The sequence below is a fragment of the Macrobrachium nipponense genome, chromosome 3, assembly GCF_015104395.2.
Source record: "Macrobrachium nipponense isolate FS-2020 chromosome 3, ASM1510439v2, whole genome shotgun sequence".
Lineage (NCBI taxonomy): Eukaryota > Metazoa > Arthropoda > Malacostraca > Decapoda > Palaemonidae > Macrobrachium > Macrobrachium nipponense.
In genome coordinates, this window is record NC_087202.1 from 128,192,048 (window position 1) to 128,211,442 (window position 19,395).

The following is a 19,395-nucleotide window of genomic DNA, read 5'->3' on the forward strand; positions in this document are numbered from 1 at the left end:
CTGTAGTCTGCACCGTTCCCAAGAAGATAGTATATGTTCCACTACCATTCACTAATAATTCTGGTCCACTAAAACGGAAATTATTGTCACTCTTGAGCCATCTATACCCTTATGTTGAGTTCAGATTTATTTTTAATAACCCACTTACAATTGGAAGACTATTTCAATTTAAATACACCCTCCCGGAGTTCATGCGTACCTGCACTGTTTATAAGTTTAATTGCCCAAAATGTAATTTTGGGACTTATGTGGGATGTTCTAAACGCCTACTTAAGGTGCGCATCGACTCTCATTGGGGTGTTAGCCATCGTACAGGCTTACCTTTAAGCAAAAAAGAAAATAGTGCAATTAGACTTCATGCCATATCCTGTCACCATCACATACAATACAGCGATTTTGAAATACTTGGACAAACAAAAAACAGCCATTCACTTTCCTTTTTAGAGCCCCTCCACATTAAACAACAATCTCCAACACTCAATAACCAAACCACCTCTGTTCCTTTGTTCATTGCATAATTTGCTTGTTTGTTTGTTTTTTTCTCCCTCCTTCTCTCTCTCTCTTTTACCCACACCACTTCTGCCCATTTCATTCGCATTTTTCCAAATCTCCCAGTTGTCATTTAACTACGACATGAACAGTAGGTTCTCCAATATCTTGTAGTAGAGTATTATTATTTTATTTATTTTACTCTGAATATTTATGTTTTTATTATTTGCTCTCAGTATAATTCTGCATTTTACGTAATCTCTCTTAACTTGTCATTGCTATTTAATGATTTGCAGTTAACTTAGTTTTATGTTCCTTTTTTTACTTTTTGTTGTGTATTTTATGTTCCTTTTTTACTTTGTGTCATGAATTTTAAAGTATTGTAATGTTTTTAAATTTAGTTAATCAGTATAATTCTTACTGTTTCTCTTTTTTGTATCGTTTTATAGATGTGACCCTGATGATGGGAAAAGCAATGAATTCCCGAAAGCTCGGCTGTATATACCCTTGTTTTATTTTAAGGAAATAATAATGTCTGGAATAATACCACGTCTTCTAGCTATCCTGTTCCTCCTTATATGTATATATATATATATATATATATATATATATATATATATATATATAATAGAAATATATAAATATACTATATATATATATATATATATATATATATATATATATATCATTCGAGCTACAAATGCCTTTAATATCTAATTCGCTCTACCTCGGAATGATATATTTTTCAATATATGCACCGAGGGGGAATTTGTTTTTTAGTTGTTATAATATCAATTCCGAGGTAGAGCGAATTAGATATTAAAGGACATTTGTAGCTCGAATGTTATATATATATATATGTATATATATATATATATATATATATATATATATATATATATATATATATAATATATATAGATATATATATATATATATATATATATATATATATATATATATATATATATATATATATATATATATATATATATATATATATATATATATATATATATATTTATATATATATATATATATATATATATATATATATATATATATATATATATAGATATATATATATATATATATATATATATATAATATATATATATATATATATATATATATATATATATATATATATTATATATATATATATATATATATATATATATATATATATATATATGTATATATATATATATATATATATATATATATATATATATATACATATAAGGAGGAACAGGACAGCCAGAAGACGTGGTATTATTCCAGACATTATTATTTTCCTTAAAATAAAACAAGGGTATATACAGCCGAGCTTTCGGGAATACATTGCTTTTCCCATCATCAGGGTCACATTTGTAGCTCGAATGATTTATATGAATCACGGTGATGTGATAAATAATCAAGTTATATTATATATATATATATATATATATATATATATATATATATATATATATGTATTTAGGAAAAATATTGTATATAGTTTAATAGATATATATATATATACTATATATATATATATATATATATATATATATATACAATGTATTTATACATATATGTATATAAGTTATATATATATATATATATATATAGTTAGATAATATATATGTATAAATATACATTATATATATATATCTATATATATATATATATATAGTTATATATACATATGTCATAATTATATATTATATACTATGATCTATTAATACTACATTATATATAATATATATATATATAAACGATTATAAATATACATATTTATAATATTTACAATTAATACAACTATATATATATATACAGATAGTATATATATATAAAACTATAAATTATATATATATTATATATATATATATTATAGATTAATATAGAGATATATATAATAAAACATATATATATATATATATAGAATACTATATAGTTTAGTTTAATATACTATTATAGATATTATATATATATAGTTATTATAAAAAAAATATATATATATATATTATATAATTAGATTAATATATACTATTCATAGATAATATAATACATATAGTATATTTGTTCCTGTTTTATATACAGAACTAATCTTATTTTTATGAGCTCATGATGTTTTTGTTAAAGATCTGCCAATAACTTTTCCTACATATTTTCATTTTCAGATGTCAATGAATGTAATTCCAGCTCTCCCCTTTGTTCGGACGTTCAAAAGTGCATCAACACATCCTGGAAGTTATTCCTGCGCTTGTCAAAAATGTTCACGTGAGTGTCTATCTAATATATATACATATATATATATATATATATATATATATATAATATTATATATATATACATACATATATATATATATATGTATATATACATATATATTATATAATTATCTGTTGTTACGTATTGGTCCGTGGTAACCATTCATAGACAAAACGCTTATTTCTTAAATTGGAATTCACTGAATAAATTTCTACTTATGTGACCACATCAGATCAAGAATGATATATATATATAGATATATATATATATATATATATATATATATATATATATATATGTTTGATTTTAAATAACAAAGAAATAAAAAAATGTGATGATTATATGAACAAAGTTACAGCTGCGAAGGGAAATTGAAACACTGAGAGGATTACTAAAAAAAAGAAATGAAATTTTAATCTGTTGACTGTTCTGTGACCTCCGGACCTTTTTGTATTCCTTTATGACTTGTACCCACCATTTACTATATAGGCCCTTGCTTCTGTGTATCTTTAGTTGCTGTGAACATGTCTTGGTGATAAGACGAAAATACGTCTCCAATGTTTCAATTTTCAAGTTCTTTCTTCAAAAAATTCACCAATTCACAGAAATAGGCGCCGTTACATACACTTGTAAAATGTTTGTTCAGATTCCACAAAAAGCACTAAATAACACTAAATAAACTAAGAAATATCAAATCTGAAATCTACAAGTTACGAGTGACCAATTTACGTTACGTTAATATCAGTTATGGCGAGGCAAAAAGAGAGAGAGAGAGAGAGAGAGAGAGAGAGAGAGAGAGAGAGAGAGAGAGATGTGAACGCTTTGAGGTTTAAGCCCGAATGAAATCTTTCAATTCGCAAAAGAGCTGGGCAGTGGAGATGACACAAAATGTTTTGGGCAATAATTCTTTCTAGAAGCTTCGAAATCTGAGCCAACTTTACAGATCAAATGTGAAATCTGCACGTGGTTTCAGGCAAAGATGAACGTGTATCAAACGAGTATACATTCATGTATGTACTAGTTCAACAGACACGTACCCGATCAAGACGGAGGTCGAGCGATAATTAAGACTGACATGTTTTTAAAAACACAACCAAGACTCGAGCTCCCTTAATCTCGAGGAGATGAAAAGTTACTGAAACATTTCTAGCTTTGAACGGACAATGATATTCTCTCTCTGTCTACATTCTGTGTTATATATTCTTTTACAATATGTAATGAGGAAATCTGAACACACATTTTTAACATCCTATCTCTAAGCTATCTAGGAATCTGAAAAAATGTTGCCAAAATCTTGTTCACAATATTTTATACAGTCAAAGAGGGGATATATGCATTTTGACAGTAGCAATATATATATATATGTGTATATATATATTATATATATATATATAGATATATATAATATATATATATATAAAATCAAATATTCATCTGACGGGAACAGAGTATTCCCATAAATGATGCTATTAGTAGCAAAGGAAAATGGCTGCGTGTTTTGCCCTTTTGTTTTCATTTCTGCATAAAATAGGAGTTTTCGGGGGATATCTGTTGAGTTGCAATCAATATTTCCACCATAATGCTCCCAAGAGAACGACTTACTCTCCATTTTTGAAAGCAGGTATGCACGCATATCTTCCTTCCTATACATCTGCATTAGTTCCTCCATTCAGCGGCATCCGTTAATCATCACCGGAGTGTTTCCAACCATTTTTAGCTCAATGCGAACAAGGAGGAGTTCTCATCCTTGGTTCGGTGTGTGTCAGGCTCTCATCAGGCATGGAGCTTGTAATGACCTGGCGTGAAGGATTTCTCAGCTGTGGGCTTCCAAACTACTTGGTTCCAATGGCGACGCAAGAACAAATTGATTTAATCGGTAGTCGGGTGCTGCCCAACGATAACAGTAAGTACTAGACAGCTGATTGCTCAATAGTATTCCTTGGATAGAAGCCCTAGTTGGTTGACATACATAATTTCATACATACATATACAGACACATTCATAAATATACAAGCTGACCAACCTGGTGCTGCCCGGGAAATCTTTGAGTGACGACAGATAAACTCTCTCTCTCTCTCTCTCTCTCTCTCTCTCTCTCTCATTCCTATTAACATAGTTGCTTCAGTTACATTGCCCAGTATTTTATGTCACCACTTTTCACCCCGATGCTTATCGGGGCTGAACTTGGACTTGAAGGGAATCGGGAATGTCTCTATTCATCTCAGGGACCTCTAAACTATGGATCAGACACTGATATATTTCATTTTCGGTTAATTTTACATTTACCCCATTCATTCCCACACACCGCCTTTGGTGCCAGTGATGTCTTACCTCCCTAGTGTTCTTTCCCAGATGGTGAGACATATCTAGTATACCAAGTCTGGTTGAAATTGCTCAATGCGATTCAAAGTGTATGTGGTACATACACGCACACATACAGTACATACATACACTTTTACAATATATGATACATATACAGACAGACACACACATACACAAACACACATATAGATCATTTACATATAATATGGACTCTACTGGTCACTTCTTACCAGATATGTCTGTAATTTTTTTAATAATAAACACAAAGCCCTCTTCGCTTCTCTAATTCTTCACACTTTGTGGATATAATGGCGCATAGTAGGATCTAGTATGACCTGTATTGCTATGCAAACATTAACAGAGGGAATATTTATATTAAAAATTCATTCATTTCTTTCCAGACGCCGCCTGGGTCTTGTCAACACCAAACCAACAGCCCTTTACAAAAGCTTGTGCCCAGCCATTGAGAGGAACGGTACCTTCTTTGTAGCTAAAGCTTATCCTTGTAACACAAAACTCATTTACGCTATTTGCGAAAGCACAAAAATGTGGTAGCAAACAATCCCAAATGGTGCCGTCATCAGGAATGAATAATTTCCTCAAGAGAAATGATTTGATATTGACGTTAGAATAAATAGAGGGACTTGCCAGTTTCGCAAAACCCCTCTGGCGTTTTGTGGGGAAGATCAAAGATGACCGAATTCCTCGCAACCTCTGTTTCTTCATCAAATAAAAGAGTTATTAATGTCATGAGGGATTTATTTTTCCTTTGTCAAAACACTTGAGTCTTTGGACACAAACAAAAATGGTCCATTCGTCTCAGATCAGGTGATATTCTCGTGGTCAGCTCGGCAAGCGAGTGCCAATGCAGTGCATGTAGTTTTATTTGTGAGCTACAAAGATGAATACAGGATCAGTCGAAACCAATTGAACAACAAAGTTAAAATCGGATCATCCAACAGCGAACAGCATCGTCAATGGAAAATTCAGCAAAAACGTGTTCAGTCTGATGTAGTAGTTCAGTTTTCAAGGTACTACACTTTCCCAAAGCCAGAGATGAAACAACAAACAATTAGCAGTCACCGGTAGACGAAGGACGTCAGGGCGGACATTTTGGCAGATTGTGAGATTTTAATTAATGCTACTTTTTGTCTTTTAATTAAGGAGAAAATCTGCATCCTTATTTCAGGGCATTGTGGGACTTTCCAAAATTCCAGGCGTTACACCGACATTCCAAAGTTAACCAACATGTAACGGACACATTATAACCAATAAAGGATAGGGAAAAGGGAAAACAAAGAGAGAGAGAGAGACGTGTCAGTAATCCTTACTCATGGGAGAACCATTCTTAAGATACTCATTACAGAATCCGTCTCTATATCCCGGATTTTATTTAATAAACTTCCGAAAAAATATTCTTGTCGGTCTCTGAACATGTTCAATAAAGTAACTCAAATAATGACCAAAACAAGTGAATAATAATAATAATAATAATAATAATAATAATAATAATAATAATCAATGAAATAATGGGCCTAATACACACCACCAGTATCACAGAAACAAATAACTTGACATATGCAGGAGCAAGATTAGTAGCAGAACTGATGGGGATTCGAACACCAACACCACCGTCACAACCGACCCAACAGAAACCAAAACAGCAACCTCCTTGGAAAAGGCGCCTGGAAAAGCAAATCATGGTGATGAGATCTGACTTGAGTAAACTGAAAGAGATGCAGAAAAAAGGCTAAGAAGCAGAAAACAAGGGAGGAACTCAACAAGAAATACAAAGTACAAGAGAGGGGACTAAACAACACAATAGAAGATGTAAAAACAGAGGCTTAAGGCCAAAGCACACAATCCAACGGTACATGAACAGGAATAAGGGATACCAACAGAACAAACTATTCGGAACCAAACCAGAAAAGACTATATGCCAACTAAGAGGGGAAGACAAACCACCCAGAAATTCCTGAAGCCGAACCAAGTAAGAGAGACTGGGAAAACATATGGAGCAATCCGGTATCACACAACAAACATGCAACATGGCTCCAGGAAGTCAAGGAAGAAGAAACAGGGAGAATAAAACAAAGATTCACAGAGATCACGACAGACACAGTCAGACACCAACTAAAGAAAATGCCAAACTGGAAAGCCCCAGGTCCCGATGAAGTCCATGGATACTGGCTCAAAAACTTCAAGGCCCTACACCCACGAATAGCAGAACAACTCCAGCATTGTATCTCAAATCACCAAGCACCCAAATGGATGACCCACAGGAAGAACATCCTTAGTACACAAAAAAGACAAGAGTAAGGGAAATATAGCCAGTAACTACAGGCCTATCACCTGCCTACCAATAATGTGGAAGTTACTAACAAAGTATCATCAGTGAAAGGCTATACAACTACCGAGGAGGAGCAAACACCATCCCCCACAACAGAAAGGCTGCAGAAGGAAGTGTAGGGCACAAAAGACCAGCTCCTGATAGACAAAATGGTAATGAAGAACAGTAGGAGAAGGAAAACCAACCTAAGCATGGCATGGATAGACTATAAGAAAGCCTTCGACATGATACCACACACATGGCTAATAGAATGCCTGAAAATATATGGGGCAGAGGAAAATACCATCAGCTTCTTCAAAAATACAATGCGCAAACTGGAATACAATACTTACAAGCTCTGGAATAAGACTAGCAGAGGTTAATATCAGGGAGAGGGATCTTCCAGGGCGACTCACTGTCCCCACTACTCTTCGTAGTAGCCATGATTCCAATGACAAAAGTACTACAGAAGATGGATGCCGGGTACCAACTCAAGAAAAGAGGCAGCAAAATCAACCATCTGATGTTCTTGGACGACATCAAGCTGTATGGTAAGAGCATCAAGGAAATAGATACCCTAATCCAGACTGTAAGGATTGTATCTGGGGACATCAGGATGGAGTTTGGAATAGAAAAATGCGCCTTAGTCAACATACTAAAAGGGAAAGTAACGAGAACTGAAGGGATAAAGCTACCAGATGGGAGCAACATCAAACACATAGATGAGACAGGATACAAATACCTGGGAATAATGGAAGGAGGAGATATAAAACACCAAGAGATGAAGGACACGATCAGGAAAGAATATATGCAGAGATTCAAGGCGATACTCAAGTCAAAACTCAACGCCGGAAATATGATAAAAGCCATAAACACATGGGCAGTGCCAGTAATCAGATACAGCGCAGGAATAGTGGAATGGACGAAGGCAGAACTCCGCAGCATAGATCAGAAAACCAGGAAACAAATGACAATACACAAAGCACTACACCCAAGAGCAAATACGGACAGACTATACATAACACGAAAGGAAGGAGGGAGAGGACTACTAAGTATAGAGGACTGCGTCAACATCGAAAACAGAGCACTGGGGCAATATCTGAAAACCAGTGAAGACGAGTGGCTAAAGAGTGCATGGGAAGAAGGACTAATAAAGTAGACGAAGACCCAGAAATATACAGAGACAGGAGAAAGACAGAAAGAACAGAGGACTGGCACAACAAACCAATGCACGGACAATACATGAGACAGACTAAAGAACTAGCCAGCGATGACAATTGGCAATGGCTACAGAGGGGAGAGCTAAAGAAGGAAACTGAAGGAATGATAACAGCGGCACAAGATCAGCCCTAAGAACCAGATATGTTCAAAGTATGATAGACGGAAATAACATCTCTCCCATATGTAGGAAGTGCAATACGAAAAATGAAACCATAAACCACATAGCAAGTGAATGCCCGGCACTTGCACAGAACCAGTACAAAAAGAGGCATGATTCAGTGGCAAAAGCCCTCCACTGGAGCCTGTGCAAGAAACATCAGCTACCTTGCAGTAATAAGTGGTACGAGCACCAACCTGAAGGAGTGATAGAAAACGATCAGGCAAAGATCCTCTGGGACTATGGTATCAGAACGGATAGGGTGATACGTGCAAACAGACCAGACGTGACGTTGATTGACAAAGTCAAGAAGAAAGTATCACTCATTGATGTCGCAATACCATGGGACACCAGAGTTGAAGAGAAAGAGAGGAAAAAAATGGATAAGTATCAAGATCTGAAAATAGAAATAGAAGGATATGGGATATGCCAGTGGAAATCGTACCCATAATCATAGGAGCACTAGGCACGATCCCAAGATCCCTGAAAAGGAATCTGGAAAAACTAGAGGCTGAAGTAGCTCCGGGCCTCATGCAGAAGAGTGTTTGATCCTAGAAACGGCACACATAGTAAGAAAAGTGATGGACTCCTAAGGAGGCAGGATGAACAACCCGGAACCCCACACTATAAATACCACCCAGTCGAATTGGAGGACTGTGATAGAGCAAAAAAAAAAAAAAAATAATTATAAATAAAAATAAAATAATAATAATCATAATAATAATAATAATAATAATAATAATAATGATGATGATGAATGAGATGAATGATGATGATGATGATGATGATGATAATAATAATGATAATAATAATAATAATAATGATAATAAATCACATTTCTTCTGCATTAACAAAAGAAATGGAAGAAATAATTTGGTGCCAAGCTTGACGGCAAGCACCGAAGAGAGAGAGAGAGAAGAGAGAGAGAGAGAGAGAAAGTAGCCTCAGAATCAGCTAATTCCCTGACAGGAATTCACTTCAGTCAATTATTATTACTACTTGAGCGTACTGCCGCCACAGCAGTACCAATTGGGATACAGCAGCCAACCCCAACCCACCCCCACCCCACCCAGCTTCCATTCTCCAGCCAACCCCAAAGACAAGACTAAGAAGATCTTAGGAACGCCTCTGGCAACAGGCAACAATGACCCGCGGCCGTCTGGTCTCAACACCTGTTTGTACCTAATTGCACCTGTCTTATACCCGGAAGGGTATAAGACAGGTAGCGAAGAATATATGAACTGATTGCTGTAGGAACCGTTATTATATATCTAATAATAATAATAATAATAATAATAATAATAATACCATGGGACACCAGAGTTGAAGAGAAAGAAAGGGAAAAAATGGATAAGTATCAAGACTTGAAAATAGAAATAAGAAGAATATGGGATATGCCAGTGGAAATTGTACTCATAATCACAGGAACACTAGGCACGATCCCAAGATCCCTGAAAAGGAATCTAGAAAAACTAGAGGCTGAAGTAGCTCCAGGACTCATGCAGAAGAGTGTGATCCTAGAAACGGCGCACATAGTAAGAAAAGTGATGGACTCCTAAGGAGGCAGGATGCAACCTGGAACCCCATACTGTAAATACCACCCAATCGGATTGGAAGACTGTGATAGACAAAAAAAATAATAATAATAATTTAAGGCCTTAAAAAAAGTGATGCTATTCATAACTACGTTAACAGTAAGGGTAGACAGGCGCTAATCTCCTGACAGGGGACCGTAGACAGGACGGTGTTTATGGGGAATAAACTCTCATCATTCTTCACCTCATTACAATCATGCAGAATGAGGGGACGTGGGCTCTGTCTTCCACGGGAGGGACGGTGCATAGCATCCTTGAGGTCGGGACTTTAGGCCTCGACTCTCTTGTTAAACCGCTATGAACACACTTGAAAAAAAAAGCCTGATAATGAAAAATCATCTTTCAAATGTCATATCTAAAGAAAAAACATTTGCTATTAAATAAAAAGATAATCCATAGCAGGAAATGTCTCTTTTCACGCGCAGATAACTCATTGAACGGTTAAAAATGAGCATCATTATAAAGAAGATGGCCGTGGTAAGGTTAGCAATAAAATAAAAAATATGTTTTTGCTATTGGAGATGAAGGAGACCTTATGCCAGCACGGATTTTCACTCTTGGAGCAGCCACTGAGTGAAGCTTAATCCAGTAGAAGGGAAATAAACATTTGACTTGAGGGGCTGAAGAAGAACCTCCTGAATGAGAAACTCTAGGAAACTATACAGGAAACTCCTGCCTTCACATTTCACCTAATAGGTCGATGGGTAGTTAGACCGATGGTTAGGTCATTTCTTGGGTTGTTCACTCTTTCATACAAGACTGAAAGGAATGAAGATGAATTGGTCCTCTCAATTTCCATCCACTTTGCTTTCAAGTGGAAGACGGAAGGAAGGAGATGATCGTGGAGTAACAGATGGTGAGCTTCGCTCGGAGTAGCCCGTGATTGAAAAAGGGGAAATAAAAAATGAATAAGATAATGCAAAAGCTCCATGGAAATCACTAGATATTTGACAGCCACACGAAACTAAATTAATAGTGATATAAATATTAAACAAAGGCAAAGTAAATATGGGAACATAAAACATAAATAAAGACTTTAGGAATAGCAGAAGTCTGCGTTTTTCCTCAGGGCAGCTTGTCAGCAAAGGATTCCGATACTAATGGTTCACAGTTCCTGTCTTGGGTCAGTTGGCCGGGAGGGCGTGATGATGACCTCACGTGCTGTGAGAGGTCATTTGTTCTGAGCTGATCGTCCACTACGTAGGGAACTCCCTCGGGGCTTCTTGCTGGGGGGATTTCCTGACGAAGGCGATGCCCCATTAGGCTCTACCTACTGGGATGCCTTCTTTGGTCGAGTAGAGTTACTGAAGGTTCTCATAATAATAATAATCAATAATAACAATAATGGAACTATACCTTAACTCAAGTAGGAGACAAACCTCCTGCCAACGATTTTACCAGTACCAGTGCCTGAGATTTGGTCTTTTTTCCCACCGTCATCCCTACGTTAAGGGGTCGGTTGCCTGATGCGCCTTCTGCTCCTCCTCCACTGCCTTTTATCAAAGGCATCATCATCTTCCACCAAACCTCTTCTCTCCGTATCTTCCTTCATTTTGTCTCGCCAACTAATACTCTGTCTCACTCTCGATCTTCTTCCCATAACACGTTCCTCCTAAGCCCTTTTCACTCCCTCCTCATCATCCATCCTCAACACCTGCCCTTACCACCTCAACCGTGACTCTCTTTGATCCTCTGAAATCATTACTAAGCCTTCCTGCTCTCCTTATTTCGTCATTTTCCAATCTCTCAAGCAGCGATATTCCCATAATCCACCTTAGCATTCTCATCTCTGTTCTCTCAAGCTTTACTCTTTTTCTCTTTTGGTAATCTCCAGCAATTCTCTCTCTCTCTCTCTCTCTCTCTCTCTCTCTCTCTCTCTCTCTCTCTCTCTCTCTCTTAGTAGTTATAAGAACCTGTGGACATACTCTGGTCACTGGAAAAGAAACTATTTCATTTTTTTAAACAAAATATAAATTCTGTGTCAACATATATACGAAGTCAGTGGGATAGAATGATATTTATACCTAAAAACTGATGTTTGAATGAAATTTGAATGGAAAGGAATTGAATATTTTGAACAAACTCTGGACATTCCTTCTGGTCACACACACAGAATTGATCGCCTCTTGGCTCTTTGAAAGAGGCAGGATAGCCAACATAGAAAAAAGCTAAAACTTGGCAGTATAAAGTAATGATTTAATATTCTCGAGCTGAGCCAAAGAAGGAGAGATTGTTGTCTATTAATGTAGGATTATAGACTTGACAAATAGCACCTGATGTGACATATTGAACGCAGTGCCTTTACTTCAAGATTGTTCGAAGTTGGCATCCATGACGCCTCAATGGCCTCTGAATGTAAAAGTTAAGTTTCCATCACATTAAATTCTGGTTAGAGTTTCAAAGATCTGGAAGTACTGCTAACATAGTACAAGAAAACCTTACATTACAGTACGCTAAATAAAATGAGTTTGCTGTTATATTTCTCGAGTTTCCTAAAATCGCGAGAAATGGGAAATATACGTCATATTTGAATTCAGTGGAAATTTTTTCCTTCAGACTTACCAATTTTGAGATCTTTTGGAACTTTAATTTGCCTTTCCAGTACTGATTAACCCCATAGGTCCCAGCACTTAGTCGTCGTCTTAAACTATATTCCATTCCGACACTCGAGTCTGGACAGTCAATTTCCCTTCCTCACAGATGCACTAGATCTGTCGACTTCGATTTATGCCTTGATGTCTTTTCGATGGAAGCTTTTCGGGCCAAGTATGACGTCGATGAGGTCTTACCTGGCAATGGTTACCTCACCGAGGTCTTCCTGGAAAGGATGACCCCTCTGAGGTCCGCATGGCGATACTTACCTCGTCGAGGTCAGCCACGGGCAAGAATGACCTAGTGGAGGCCATCCCAGGCTAGGATTACCACTTTATAATATCTTGAGAGAGAGAGAGAGAGATAGTTAATTTTTCTCGGTATCCGAATGTACTAAAATACCATTTTCTATAAAAGAATTTTCTTCCTGAATAGAAAACGTAAGAAATAGGTAAATGGTTACCTATAGTAATCTCGTCTGCCTCGTGCCTAAAGTTCATAAATCAAAATTGGTGTTGAAATACTTCCGATTTTTGTTACTCAGAATAACCGACCTTAAAATTCAAGGATACCATAGGAAATCGAGAAGCAACCCTGGGAATATGAATAATTCAAATGGACATATATATATATATATATATATATATATATATATATATATATATATATATATATATATATATAGATATATATATATATATATATATATATATATATATATATATATATATATATATATATATATATATATATATATATATATGTATAACTGAATCACGAAAGTTAGGAACGTGATAAATCCATAAATCTTTTAGAATCTGCTTTAATACAACTTACTTTTCATTGTAATTTCAATGTTAGTCGTGGCCTTTTTCATTTAGACCCTTGTATAAATGACCTCAAAGATATAATTACTGACTTAAATAAAAATCAGTTGCCTTAGAGTTATTAATTTTTGTTGTAATGTATGTCTGTCATGTATTGTGAATATGGTTTTGTTTACCAAGTTTTGAATAGCTGTCACCTATAATCCTTTAATTGTCTGGAAATTGTATCTGAGATGATTGTCTTAAACCTTTAATTGCACCATTGTTTATGCTTGTTTGGGAAGGTTTCTTATCTTCCAGGTGTGTCGGATTCTAGGTACTAATCTCTTTATAATCCCTATCTGTCAGTTATACTAATCTTCTTGTATTGTTTTTTCTCGTATTTATGTCAGTATCTGCTCAGTAAAGGACTTTTAAAGTCGAAAGATCTTGCAGACCTCCTACGTTTATTTTTCCTTCGTGGCATTTATCTTTATATATATATACAGATATATATATATATGGCTATATATATATATATATATATATATATATATATATATATAGATAATATATATATATATAGTATATATATGTATATTAGATATATATTATATATTGAAATTAATGATATATATATATATATAGATATATATAATATATCTATATATATATATATACTAGTTATTATATTTTTATTATGAATCTATATATTATATTCTATATTTCTATTATAGATATTATATTATTATATACTGTATATATATATATATCATAAACAGATGTAATTTCCATTAATTTATGCAATAATTGCACTCAATTTCTCCCTGCAGAAAATGCTGAAAGTGCATTTCCACTTGGTAATCCTGTGACCCTTATCAGTTTCACTGTCATATTAAGCATTTCCTGGCCTATTTATTAATGTGTCTCTTTATATGATATTACTATAGAGGATATTCTGACTTCATGACTTACCTAGGAAGTAATTTAATTTTTATAACCTTGTGGACGAATCAAAGGGAGGTCTCTATGCACGTTACGCTATGTGTGGACGGGACCCGTATTACGCGCGTATCAACAGAGGTTGCTGAACTTGTTGACACTGTCTATGAACAAGGCCGTCCAAAGTAGAGTCCCTTGTTTTGGTCAGTCATTACGTATGTGTCTACCATGGCTGATTGGAGTGAGGAAGAGGTCCTTCAATTTATTAATTATTACGAAGAAAAGACTTTACTGTGGCCAGAAACTTCTTGGAATCTCATGTCAGCGAGTAATTCCCGACCACTGTATTCTACCCTTCGACTAGTATATAACCTTGATTGCCACCATCTTCTTTGATTTCGCTTCATCTTCGTTAAATATGTGTATAAATATACAGGGGCAGCTGCTACTTGCATGGTGGCCATCGTCGGTAAACAACCCGGACAGAGACAGACTGATGATCGCAGTGCATTGTAATGAAGTTACGTGTTTAACGTGTTTACGGTTAGTCCTCAACATTTTGACACCTTGTAACCATATATGCGTAACTCAGTTACACATACAAGGTTCGGCTCTCACGTGTGTACCCACCTTTAGGTTATAAGTTTTGTAAAAATCTCGTATATAAACCAATATCTTCAAGATGAAATACCTTAATCAATGGGAATTTATGCATTAATGAAATGCATAACCAAGTCAGCTATTAGAACGTAGCCAGTGATAATTTTCTGGAATATTTTAGTCAGGAGAAAAGTTAAGAGGAATCGCAGTGCTGACACCCTGTAGGTGCACTCTGTAACCCTGTAGCTAGCCATACAAACCCTCGAAAAAATTAAAAGTACCAACCAAAAGAAAAATATAATTTATGTGAGGTTTTGCTGAGGTTAAAGCTAAGAATGACAATATAAAACCCTCTCAGTATAATGTACTGCCAGATTTGCCATAATTTAGACTAAAATAATATGTGGAATAGTCAAATTCTGTTGGCAATTCTAATTTTTCGCCGGCTAACACTCCAGGGCTGTGAATGTATTGCCAGAACCCAATTCGTGAATTCCCTCTTACAATTCCAGGCATTTGGCTTCAAATGCTGCATTGTTAGGCACCAATAGGCATAAATAATTGAAAAAAGTAAAGTAATTTACTTTTTTATGCAGTCATTGCAATCACTTATTCGGCAATTTTAATCTTGCCTCTCTATCAAAATCACAACAGTTTCTTGATTGAGCACCTATTTTCTTCGGGCGGTCAATAGATGGCGTCTGCTGTCAACGATTCTGCAATGAAATCCGGTCCAATCCAGTTTCAAGTAACGATTTTGCAGAAGTCACAGTCACCTGAGGCCCTTCGGTACTTGGGGGAGAACGAGGCACCGGCATTTTAATTGGGAAATTCTAGTTTCAGAACTATCAAATGGTGTCCTCTCGCGTGAGGTTCGCCCTTTTTTTATTTTGGAAAAAAATAAATACCAATGAAAATGAGTCTATCAGACGTTTCATGGAATATATTGCGTTCGTGAAAGCTACCGAGATATATTGCAAAAAACTTCGAGCATGCAATGTCAATAATTAGAGTTTGGATGGATGTATTATCATTTATCTGATAATATATACTTTTTAAGGAATTTTCAGCTTTATGTTGGTGGGCAGAGAGTATGATATTACCTACAAAATATACCAATTTGTTGTTGTTGTTGTTGTTGTTGTTGTTCTGTAATACTACGTACACCTACTACTACTTATAATAATAATAATAATAATTAGGCCACGATGTACTTGAATGATACGTCTGGGAGATGTACAGAGCTTAGTCATCTCCCACTTTGGAGTTGCAAGAATCCGTTGACTGCTTTTGTCTGAGATTATATTTACGATGGATCTGTGATTATGCTCCTTTTCTGCGATAATTTCACCGTTTTTAAAGACAATTAAATTGTTATATTGAGGTTTATCAGGCAAAAGTAATTTAATTGAATTAGAAATATTGATAACATGATTTTTCATATAAAGGAACTAACTAGCCATGTTGCAAACCCTGGTCGTGCATCACACGGAAAGTCGCTTCAGATGCTCCTCAGACTGGTTATTTTTGAGACGATTCTAACTCGTCTTGATATTATGAATTTTCGCTTATAACCCTCTCTTCTGTATAACAGAATAAAGTGGAGCACCAACAATTCAGCGCAGGATAATTCAGCTTAGAGACAATTCAGCACATGACAATTCAGCTTAAGAGACAATTCACTTAGAGACAATTCAGCACATGACAATTCAGCTTAAGAGACAATTCAGCTTAGTGACAATTCAGCTTCGAGACAATTCAGCTTAGTGACAATTCAGCTTAGAGACAATTCAGCTTCGAGACAATTCAGCTTAAGAGACAATTCAGCTTCGAGACAATTCAGCTTAGAGACAATTCAGCTTAGAGCAATTCAGCTTAGAGACAATTCAGCTTCGAGACAATTCAGCTTAGAGACAATTCAGCTTAGAGCAATTCAGCTTAGAGACAATTCAGCGTATAACTATTCAGCTTAGAGACAATTCATCTTAGAGACAATTCAGCTTAGAGACACTTCAGCTTAGAGACAATTCAGCTTAGAGCAATTCAGCTTAGAGACAATTCAGCGTATAACTATTCAGCTTAGAGATAATTCAGCTTCGAGGCAATTCAGCTTAGAGACAATTCAGCTTAGTGACAATTCAGCTTAGTGACAATTCAACTTAGAGACAATTCAGCTTAGAGCAATTCAGCTTAGAGACAATTCAGCGTATAACTATTCAGCTTAGAGACAATTCAGCTTAGAGACAATTCAGCTTAGTGACAATTCAGCTTAGAGACAATTCAGCTTAGTGACAATTCAGCTTAGAGCAATTCAGCTTAGAGACAATTCAGCTTAGAGACAATTTAGCTTAGAGCAATTCAGCTTAGAGACACTTCAGCTTAGAGACAATTCAGCTTAGAGACAATTAAGCTTAGTGACAATTCAGCTTAGAGACACTTCAGCTTAGTGTCAATTCAGCTTAGTGACAATTCAGCTTAGAGACACTTCAGCTTAGTGGCAATTCAGCTTAGTTTGACAATTCAGCTTAGAGCAATTCAAGTTACAAGACACTTAGATTAAGGCAATTCCAGCTTAGAGACAATTCAGCTTAGAGACAATTCAGCTTAGAGACAATTCCGCTTAAGCAATTCAGCTTAGAGACAATTCAGCTTAGAGACAATTCCGCTTAAGCAATTCAGCTTAGAGACAATTCAGCTTAGAGACAATTCTGCGCATGACGATTCAGGGCAAGGACTATTCAGCACAAAGACATTTTGCAAAATAAAAACATGGAAAACGAATAAATCAGTCATTTAAATCAATCTTTTATTCTTAACATAATGAATTTTAAAAAGTAGACACAAATATTTATTGAAATGACATACTATAAAATATTCCTGTACAAAAATATTCACATTAATTTATTTCTGCAATCCATGAGGTAGCTTATATTATTTTGTAAGTATTCCAATTTGTTTGCTCGATTCCCATATTTACTAGGAGAAGCATCGAAGTGTAAACACGGCTATGATTGTATTTCGTGTTTTTTTCGGGCCTTTCCCTGTATTTTGATGGTTTCTTAGTGATGTAGAGTTGCTACAGGGATCATAAAGGTACAAGGAACTAATAACTGTAAAGAGTTTATAGTTGTGTTTAGACTTAGTTGCCTTTTGAGGATAAAAAGTGAATCAGTGGTCGTCCGTCACTCATCGCCGGAAAGGCTGCAATACATGCCCCCAGGCTATGAGTGACGTGAGCCGTGAGCCCGCGTTCTCTGTATCAGTCTCTCTGTCTGTCTCATAGTCTCTCTCTCTCTCTCTCTCTCTCTCTCTCTCTTTTAGTGACCTCTCTCTCTCCTTGGATGGACTAAAAAGTCTTTGAGATATCCTAATCCTTGCAACTTGCACTCTGTCCCTTAGTGATTCTCTCTCTCTCTCTCTCTCTCTTCTCTCTCATTGTAGACAGAAACCGACGTTCCAAAGGGCACCATTTCCTCTCAGACACCGAAGGCGAATTTCGTAGAAGGGCGTTGCAGACAACCGCAAGCGCCAACTCTTCGGCGAGGCGAGAAAAAGCTCTCTCTCTCTTTCAAACTAAGAAAAATCTTTAATTTCCCTCCATGAATTCCTACTCATTTATTCGTGACCATTTCGTCTCTTCAAAACGCTGGATGACACTGGTGGAACAATTCTGACTGAAAGCATGCATTAAAAATTTCTCTCTCTCTCTCTCTCTCTCTCTCTCTCTCTCTCTCTCTCTCTCTCTCTCTCTTCTCAAATTCCTAATTGTGTCTCATCTCTTACCAAAGAATAATCGAAGGAATGAGAAGTCTACTTTTTCAGCAGATGCTTAAGAGACTATAGGCCTAGATTGCCATGTCTGCTTAATGAAAGTAACTACATTTATTCTGAATAGTTATTATGCTATGAAGCTTCGTCGTCTTCAATATAATTATTAATCATTATGATTATTAATTAATTTCATATATTATGCTTATTAATCAGTAAATTATTGTGATTGTTAATAAACATACCACAGGCGTCTGACACTAGGCCTAGTGGTGACATTTACTATGACCTCAGCAGTTAGCACCACCAAGCTGTCTC

The 19,395-nt window shown here is 35.6% G+C and overlaps 1 long non-coding RNA gene across 1 annotated transcript; it reads left to right on the top strand.

The window, feature by feature from the left end:
- The first annotated feature begins 2,602 nt into the window (after positions 1 to 2,602).
- Positions 2,603 to 5,817, top strand: LOC135222283 (uncharacterized). Its single transcript, XR_010316260.1, has 3 exons — positions 2,603 to 2,754; positions 4,463 to 4,648; positions 5,469 to 5,817. It is a non-coding gene; the product is annotated as an uncharacterized LOC135222283 (long non-coding RNA).
- Positions 5,818 to 19,395: the final 13,578 nt, after the last annotated feature.